An 8,445-nucleotide genomic window follows, 5' to 3' on the forward strand; every position below is an offset into this window, starting at 1 on the left:
GTATTAATGAATTTTATATCATATTAATGAATGTTATGTGATTGTATTGATTGAATGTTATAGTTCATAAATGGATGAATGAATGAATGAAGTATGGCATTAAATGATAATGGGTACTTTAGATTGGTGTTAAGGGGAGGGGGGTGAGGCCAGATGAGCTTCCACCTTCATGTGGTTGGCCTTGTTAAGTAGAGAATATTATAGTATTCTTGAAACCAAGTGAAGCTCAAATTTTTTAAGTCTTCAAACACATCCCAATTCTCTTTAACGAGACTGAAGTTTTTTTGCTTGTAATAGTCTCATTGAAGTCATCTTTTGGTTCCTTGAACATATAGTTATTGCTTAGTTTAAATCCCAATTATTAGATATTTGTCCACATTGGAGTTAGTTTGGCATAGAAACCTGCATATTTTATTATATATATTTAGTCAACTGAAAGCAATGTAGAAAGCATTCACATAGTTGATGTCTAACAAAAGAAGACAAGATGCATATACTATTTAGCATGGAAATCCTCATAGGTGAATTATGTGTGTATGTACACACACACACATATATGTATGTATGTATATAACTTCAAACAAATGTGTAGACTCAATTAGCAAGAGACACCAACCTCAAATCCTGCAATGCAGAAGGAACTGACCTTTGAAATGCAAAGTGTTTATAATGTAGGAAGATTTGCCTTAGATCTCCTTTGAGGTCTTCAACAAATCTACCTTGTACTTATGAATAATCCACCAAGATTTGAAATAGTTTTTTTCAATAAATGCTCTAAACTTGGAATATACTTTCATAAAAATTCTGCCTTAGATCTGCTCATCATATTCAAAATAAGCTTTCACATGTCTGTTCACTTAGGTTTGATTTAGGTCTTCCACAAATTTGGCTTATAATTATGCTCTTGAATCTCTTAAAATCTTCTTTGTATTCAAATGATATTTAATGAATTGATTGATACAAATTTCCTCATACTTGAATCCAAATATCATTATCATTGTCAAACATAACACAGACAAAAAATCATTTTGGTTATTCACTTGTTATACAAGTTAGTCTTATCTTTTTGCTTTTCACAAGTCATGCACTTATGCATCTTTGGGATATCCACAAGCTATTAGAGATGTTTGGATGGCTCATAAATCCAAATAATATTATCATTTGATAACTAAAATGATCATTACAAACATTAAATTTGATTAAATAAGTATCAATCTTGACTAGCCCAAAAAGGTGACATCACACCTCATCTCTGATACCACTAAGGCCCAACCACTACACCAAAAGATTGGCCTGATGGTAAGGGTGGCTATCTTGGGTGTTAATGGTGGTATTGCAGGGCACAACTCCCTTCCACCAAAGCATTCAAGGGCAGGGACCATCGCCCAATCACGCAGACCCCGGACATGTGGCCATCAAGGCACAGTACTCGCACTAGACAGTAGACACTACAAACTCACTAATGTGATCATATTGTTTATCACCACCTAATCTGTGACAACTAGTTTTCTCGGGTGTAATTTTAACATCTATCATAAGCATAGAATACAATTTTATCTTTGACTTCATAAGAAGGCAGTTACATCATTCATGTTCATGTGAAGAAGATTACCGTTAAAGTTAGTTAAACAAAATTTCTTAACTAAATACTTGAAATACTTTTTAATGAAATTAATTCAAAAATTGAAATCACATACCTCGGAAATACTGAGATTGAAATTCATCTAAGTATGCTTCTGCAACCACCCGAGTTAGTCCACAAATATACTATAACAATTTCTCAAATCGACTGCTATCTCAAAAAAATCATTTGATGAATACAACTAAATACCATTATAACTTAAATTAGGGCATCACATATCATCTTACCAATTAGGGCATCAATTACCATCGGTTTATTTAGGGCTTTTGGTACTGCTTTACCACTTAGGGCTTTTGCGACCACGGATTCAATTTAGGGCTTCCGCGACAATGGATTTATCTAAGGTTTCCACGACGACGGATTCAATTTAGGGCTTCTGCAACCATGGATTCAACTAGGGTTTTTGATACCACAGATTAAGTTAGGGCTTCCAATACCACCATTTCAATTAAAGTTCCAGCTGTCACACAATCAATTAGGGCTTCGAATTTCTTTTCCTTCTGATTGCTTATCTGTGACAATTTCTCAAAATTAGATAATTACTTCTATTCAATATTCAGTAAAATGATGATAACAATGAAATACCTCAATTAAATCTTACTTTCTCATAAACAAAAATGATAATACCTATTTCCGATAGACAATTGATTTCATGGCTTATCTCTATTTGATGCATATCTGATATCTTGATAGAGGTGAAACATTGCCAAGGGCTTTACCACCCAACCTCGGACCACAATATATATCCCCACACGATCTCTTAACAAGAAAGGCCCTCCCTACCTGGAATTGACAGGGAACATCTTACCATTCACTGGGCATCATGATATATAACAAGCCATACGACTTGGCAGCAGGAGATCATCATAATAGGAATATGCATGAGCTATTATTAATGATATGTATTAAAATGTCATAACTGATATTACTGATTCTTATTGTTGATGAATCTTTCCTCATGCCCCCTCAATCTCATCAGGCCTCCAAGCCCATGATTTCCAGGTGCTTGTTTAATATCAATATCCATATCTTTTATACATGTTTAATACTCTCTTATGAATAAAGAAACATTTATGGTTTGAGACAGTTTTCCAAGAACAAGAATTCATTTACTGACCATCTCAATTCAGTCTACAATTGTATTAATGAAAAAGAGACACATTGAACATTCTTGATTCAATAGTTGCATTAGAAAGAAAAACATGATTGGCCATTCTAAATTTGGCAAAATTCTTACTGGTCTCCTATGCTTATATCTTCAACCAATTTTCAATATTTATATCCTTGATAAACAAATTCTCAATACACACAGATACAGCGGATGAACTCATATTATATCCAACTTACAACTGAAAAAGAACTACTCGTTTCACTCACTAACCATCAACAAATCTTTAGTTCGGTGTCTCCTCGATGCCTGAACCGTTACATCTTACACTTATTCATATGATTGAGACTCTAAATCCTCAGAATTTCCTTGGTATTCAGGGTTGATCTTTATTACTACTTTTGCTTGTTTGAGAATAGAGCATTTCAAGACATAAACTACAGATTAATGGCAGGGTTTGTTAAAAATATAATCCTTATTCAAAAGTATATTTGAATTAAGTGTTGGAAATTGGTAATAACCAACAATGTTTAAGATGGAAACATAAGTTTTACTACTTCCATAATTGACTTCTATCAAAAAATCATCTTTCTAATAAATAGCTAAGTAATCAAGCTCTGTTGGCATTATTCTATTATTCTGAGCACAAGAAAAACATCAACACTCTAATTTGTGCACTTTGTATCGACTCGACTCAGAATGAGGATAGAAAAAGATGAAAAACGTGAGTGAAAGGAAATGAATTCAATTTTAGTACACCCTTACTTAGCTCTGATTTACGGTGCGTCCAGTCTGGTGAATTCTTCAAATGTCTACCAAATTTTCGTCGCTCAAGGATGTGCAGGATAGATTCACGTAAGCACAGATATCTGGTGTCGTGGTAAATCAGATTGATGCTGAAGGCGTTGATTGGTTGGGGCAGAAAGGTCGACTGGATATCTCACAATAGAACACTTCCAAGGATTGGACAAACTCGGGTTAATGAAAGTCCGAACTCTGTGATTATGGCGGAAAGCAAGAGCAGACGGGAATGTTGTTGCCCCCATTCGAAAATGACAAAGGCAATATAAAAGCTATTGATCGGCTTTTCATCTTCTGCCGTTACAAGACTCTAATGCGATTTGAATTTCCATCGATTGGAAATATGAAACGTTGGAAGAAAGGTGAAAAAGTTTTATTAGTATCATTAAATGTTATATTATTATAATTTGAAAGTTTATTAAAAACTTATAAGTATTTTTTTTAAAACATCAGTCTATTAATTTATTAAAAGATGCCAAAATATTTTTATATTCAAATGCACATGTATAAACTATTATTAAAAAACAATACGACAAAAGATAATTAAAAATATTTTAAGAATACGTTTATATTTAAACTTAATTAATTATTAACAACTCATGCAGTTCCAAAGATGAATCCTGTTAGAAATCACTTAGTCCTCTACTTGTCTATCCAATGATAGTGATGCCCTGCCTAATTCTTTTTTGACAATGCTTCCGCCCCCTTCAACAAGCTCCCTACAAAGAATTTCTCTGTAATTAAATTATAAATTATAAATAATCATATTCGTTAACCCTTCGTCTTAATTCCATGAATTCACGATTAATGAATAACTAGCATGTCATCTTCACTTGAAATCAAAATGACTAACTATCTTACCATTTCGCCAGATCAAATTAAACTACCAACTGACTTCATGTGAACTTCAATGTCTATATTTCAAACTAGGTCAAAAATTGGGATGTAATATAATCCACTACTTATCCAAATTGCTTTTCACTATTATGTGTCAATTGGATTGATCTGCCGAAGTGGCACTAGCACTTGGACTTCATTGGTTCCCTATAATCAGTAATGGCACAAATTGCATAAATAGGCAAATCTTTGGTGAAATGACAAAAAATGCTAGCAAGATTATTCCTAAACAAGCTACCATGTGGTAGCTTCCAATGCTGTCAAGTATTATTAATAGACTGCAAAGGGTTGTCAAAGCTTCGAACAAGCCAAAAATAAACTGCCAAAAACCCACTGCAGGCCACCAACACACCACTACAAATTGCTCGTTGAACAAATCTAAATTACATAACAGCTCAGTCAGACAGCTACATGCTAGGCAAGAAAGCAGAACCGGTAGATACACTAAACACGGCTTTTAAATGAGGGCTGCAGTAAATCACCAAACATTGTCCACTGATCATCTGCCACTACACATGACTGATAACTCATTCTCCGTTGACCCCTACACTCAATTTTTGTGTAGCCACCCACTAAACCTCTTGTCATTGAGCGTATCAAAAATTTTGGGATCACAAACCCCACTATGGGGGTTGTGCAGACTCTTAACAAGAGACCCTAGAGAAGCACCACCTAAATTGCCCATTGATGATCTACCACTATGCCACACATCTGGGAAATTCAGTCTCCTTTATCCCTTTCACTCAATTTTTCGTGTCCACTAGCCTTCATCCCACCAAACCTAAAAAAAATTAAGAGCAAAAGTCAAAGCTTAAGAAGGCAATTGTTTCAATGACTAAAACATAGATTCACTTTTTGCAAGGAACCCAAACACACGATTAGAAATAACTATTACCACTCTAAGATAATTCCTTTACATACTCTAAATTTCTTAAACAAAGATTCTTCCATTGAAGAGTTCTACAACACCAATTCTGTTGGAACAATAATCCTACTATAGTCAATCAGTATTTTCTCGCAGATTACTAGTTGGAGTCTGTGTCCTCCATTGAGAGTATCTCAAATCACATGGCCAAAAGTAGATGGCCCTTTTCCTGCTTCTTTTATTTCCGATGATTTCTGCATAAATATATAAACTAGTTGTGTACCCAAAGGTCACAAACCAAGAACAACTCAGACCTCTATAGCCTTACTGTGGAAACTAGGTCAGAGCACTAAGGAAGAATATGTTGCCCTTCACTTGCGGCCATGGTGTATTTCTTAACCAGGATTCCCAGCCCATGTACTATAAATTGGATTTGCAACGTGATATGGCACATGGGCATGATACTTGAATCCTCTCTGCTTTCTTGTTGGGAAGCTTTCAGTGCTACCACTTCTGTGATTATAATAAAACTAGACAATGTTTGCTAACCAAAACCGACAAACAGCTCACAAATACTGTTTGTTACATCACTTTCTAAGCGCATATTGACAGGCACGCAAACAACAAATTACTCTAAGACCATTAAACTACAAATCCTGGCCTCTCACATTATCATTTTTCAATGTCTAAAAAATGTCTTATTGTATATATTCAATATGAGTTGGGATGAAAATCTCTACGGTGGTTGTTATTAAGTGGTAATGCATGTCATCTGTGCGTGAGAAACATATTATTATCTTTCACAAACCCCTTTATCCTGCTTAGAAAGGTTAACTGCAATATTTACAAAATTCATCTAATTGTAAGCAGCATTATCATAGAAAAGCATGAACCAGCTGAGTTTTGCATATCAATAATTCGGAGCATAATTAAGGCACGACATATCTAATTGTAAGCGGCAATATAATAGCTAGGTATGAATCCTTTTGGGTTTCGCACGTCAATCATTGGCACAAAACTAGGTTCCAGTACGAACTCTGACTTTGGATATAATTTGGTAAACACTAAAATCGGCAAACGAAAAAAGATTACCATTTTAGAGTATTAACACGCTAATATTCGATAACTCGTTGCTAGAACTCCTATAGACTCCCGTAACCGCTCCCTCATGTGACAATAGTTAGTAAATTTGCATCATCGGCTTGGATTGGACTTGCTACGCAAGCACATTCGACATTTAATTTTTCCAATAAACGTTAAGAGAGATTTTTCTTTACGAAGGGAAAAGTTCAATTGTTTTCCTGGAATATGTAAGCTTTTTATTTGGATTGGACTTGCTAGGCAAGCACATTCGACATTTAATTTTTCCAATCCGAAACGTTAAGAGAATTTTTTTGAACTGAAATTTTCCATTTTTACCTGAAATATGTAAGCTTTTTATTTAAAAGTACTAAATGAATTTCAACGACATGCTTTCCGATAAGCACCACTGGTTCTTAAGCAGCCTCGTGTTGTTCACAAAAGAGATGCGTTTTATTCACCGAGAAGAACCCCATCACTTGGTGACTTGATGTGAACATAAAAATGTAGCCCTAATTCCGACAATTATCCTTCATTTGAATGTCCGAAAAAGGTTCGATTTCATCGATTGCTTTTGCAAAAACCACCCCATTTTATCTACAATAGCATGCGAAATGAGAAAAAAAGGTGGGGGCGAAAATGGGTACCCTTTTTTCTTGCGTATCTTGTCATTGTCTTCATCCTCCTCCTCTTCTTCGTCATCCCCATCTTCTCCCCGGTCGTCCTCTTCTTGTTCAGAGGACCGCTCAGCCTCTTCTTCTTCTTCTCTTACTTCATTGTTGTTATCTTCTTCTTCGTTTACTTCATTGTTGCTATGTTCTTGTTGCTGCTGTTGGTGGAGCAAATCGAGGTCAACTTGCTCTCTGATGAAGGCTTTTTTGTCGGACAAATCAATCTGCAGTTCATCTTGAAGCCTGCGACGAATGATAGCAGTTGTGGTGCTTGTCAAATCTGCTGTGTTCAGAATTTCCTTGAGCCGCTCTGCTATTTCGGAATCCGAAACCATCTTCTGCTAATCCTGATTACAAATTATATTGTCCAGTTAATTTGCATTCCAGAATTGTGGCCAAACCGGTGTGGAGAATCACTCAAGCAGATCAGACGCCAAGAATCGGAGAAGTTGCCGTTACGTTAGTGGCGGAGGCGGCTTTGCGCCTTCGGTCGCATGGATAATGCACTTGGTTCTTCCTTTGGGAACAACAGCACAAGCTCCTCCTTGAATGCCACTCTCCCAGGTAATGAATTCGCACCCAATATTTTCAATGCTGGCGCCTCCACACTCAACATAAAAGTTTGTTTTCCATCGATTTTGGGGTTTGAACTCACATATGCGTGCTATTTATTTCAACAAATGCCCCTCCACTAGAGATGCCAAGGACACCCTCGGAATGGTCGAATTTATATTTCCATCAAATTAGAGATGTAATGGTTTTGTTCATTAAAGTTTCAATTATGATATTAAAAAATAGATTGTTTAATCCGGATATAGATTTAGGAATAATATATAGCAATGAGGTTGATTCAAACTTTTAAACCAAGATTTTAAAGTGTTTAAAGGTCAAAAGTGGAGTGCTCATTACATACTTCTAAGTAGGAAACTATTATAGAGGCAATGGTCTTTAAACAATGATTAATCTATCTGCAATCAACTAATAGCAAATTAGATTTTTAGTCCCTGCCTATGTATAAGCAAGGAACTAATGTTTTCAGTTGCACAATACTAATTAATTTATGTCATAACGAATATTACAGTTTTAAAGTTTTAAGTTCTTTTATTTTTAAAACCTATTTCTAACTATTTTTCTCTTTTTCCTATTCGCCACTTCCCATTTAGTTGGGTTTAATCATTTTTTTCTATGAAAAAATTACAAAAATTAAAACAATAAAATAAGACTGCTTTTCCTCGAGTTCTTTGGAAACTTCTTGATTGTCAACTCTCCACCTCTCCACTTATCTATAAGTTCTTCCCAATGAAAGCGATGGGACAAACACGTGTCTCTGATGTATTCCTAGAATTATTGCTAGCTTAAAAGGTTGTTCTGTTCTACATCA

The 8,445-nt window shown here is 35.3% G+C and overlaps 1 pseudogene across 1 annotated transcript in view; it reads right to left on the bottom strand.

Annotated features, from left to right (window-relative positions):
- The window catches only part of LOC149552184 (ABC transporter G family member 35-like), a 52,908-nt pseudogene extending 45,818 nt beyond the window's left edge, over positions 1-7,090 (bottom strand). Inside the window, exon 1 of the transcript XR_016352874.1 lies at positions 7,041-7,090. The product of XR_016352874.1 is annotated as an ABC transporter G family member 35-like (transcript). The remainder of the gene's footprint in view (positions 1-7,040) is intronic.
- Between the last annotated feature and the right edge of the window lie 1,355 nt (positions 7,091-8,445).

The sequence above is a fragment of the Cupressus sempervirens genome, chromosome 6 (assembly GCF_028749045.1).
Source record: "Cupressus sempervirens isolate cs-2001-9-10 chromosome 6, ASM2874904v1, whole genome shotgun sequence".
Lineage (NCBI taxonomy): Eukaryota > Viridiplantae > Streptophyta > Pinopsida > Cupressales > Cupressaceae > Cupressus > Cupressus sempervirens.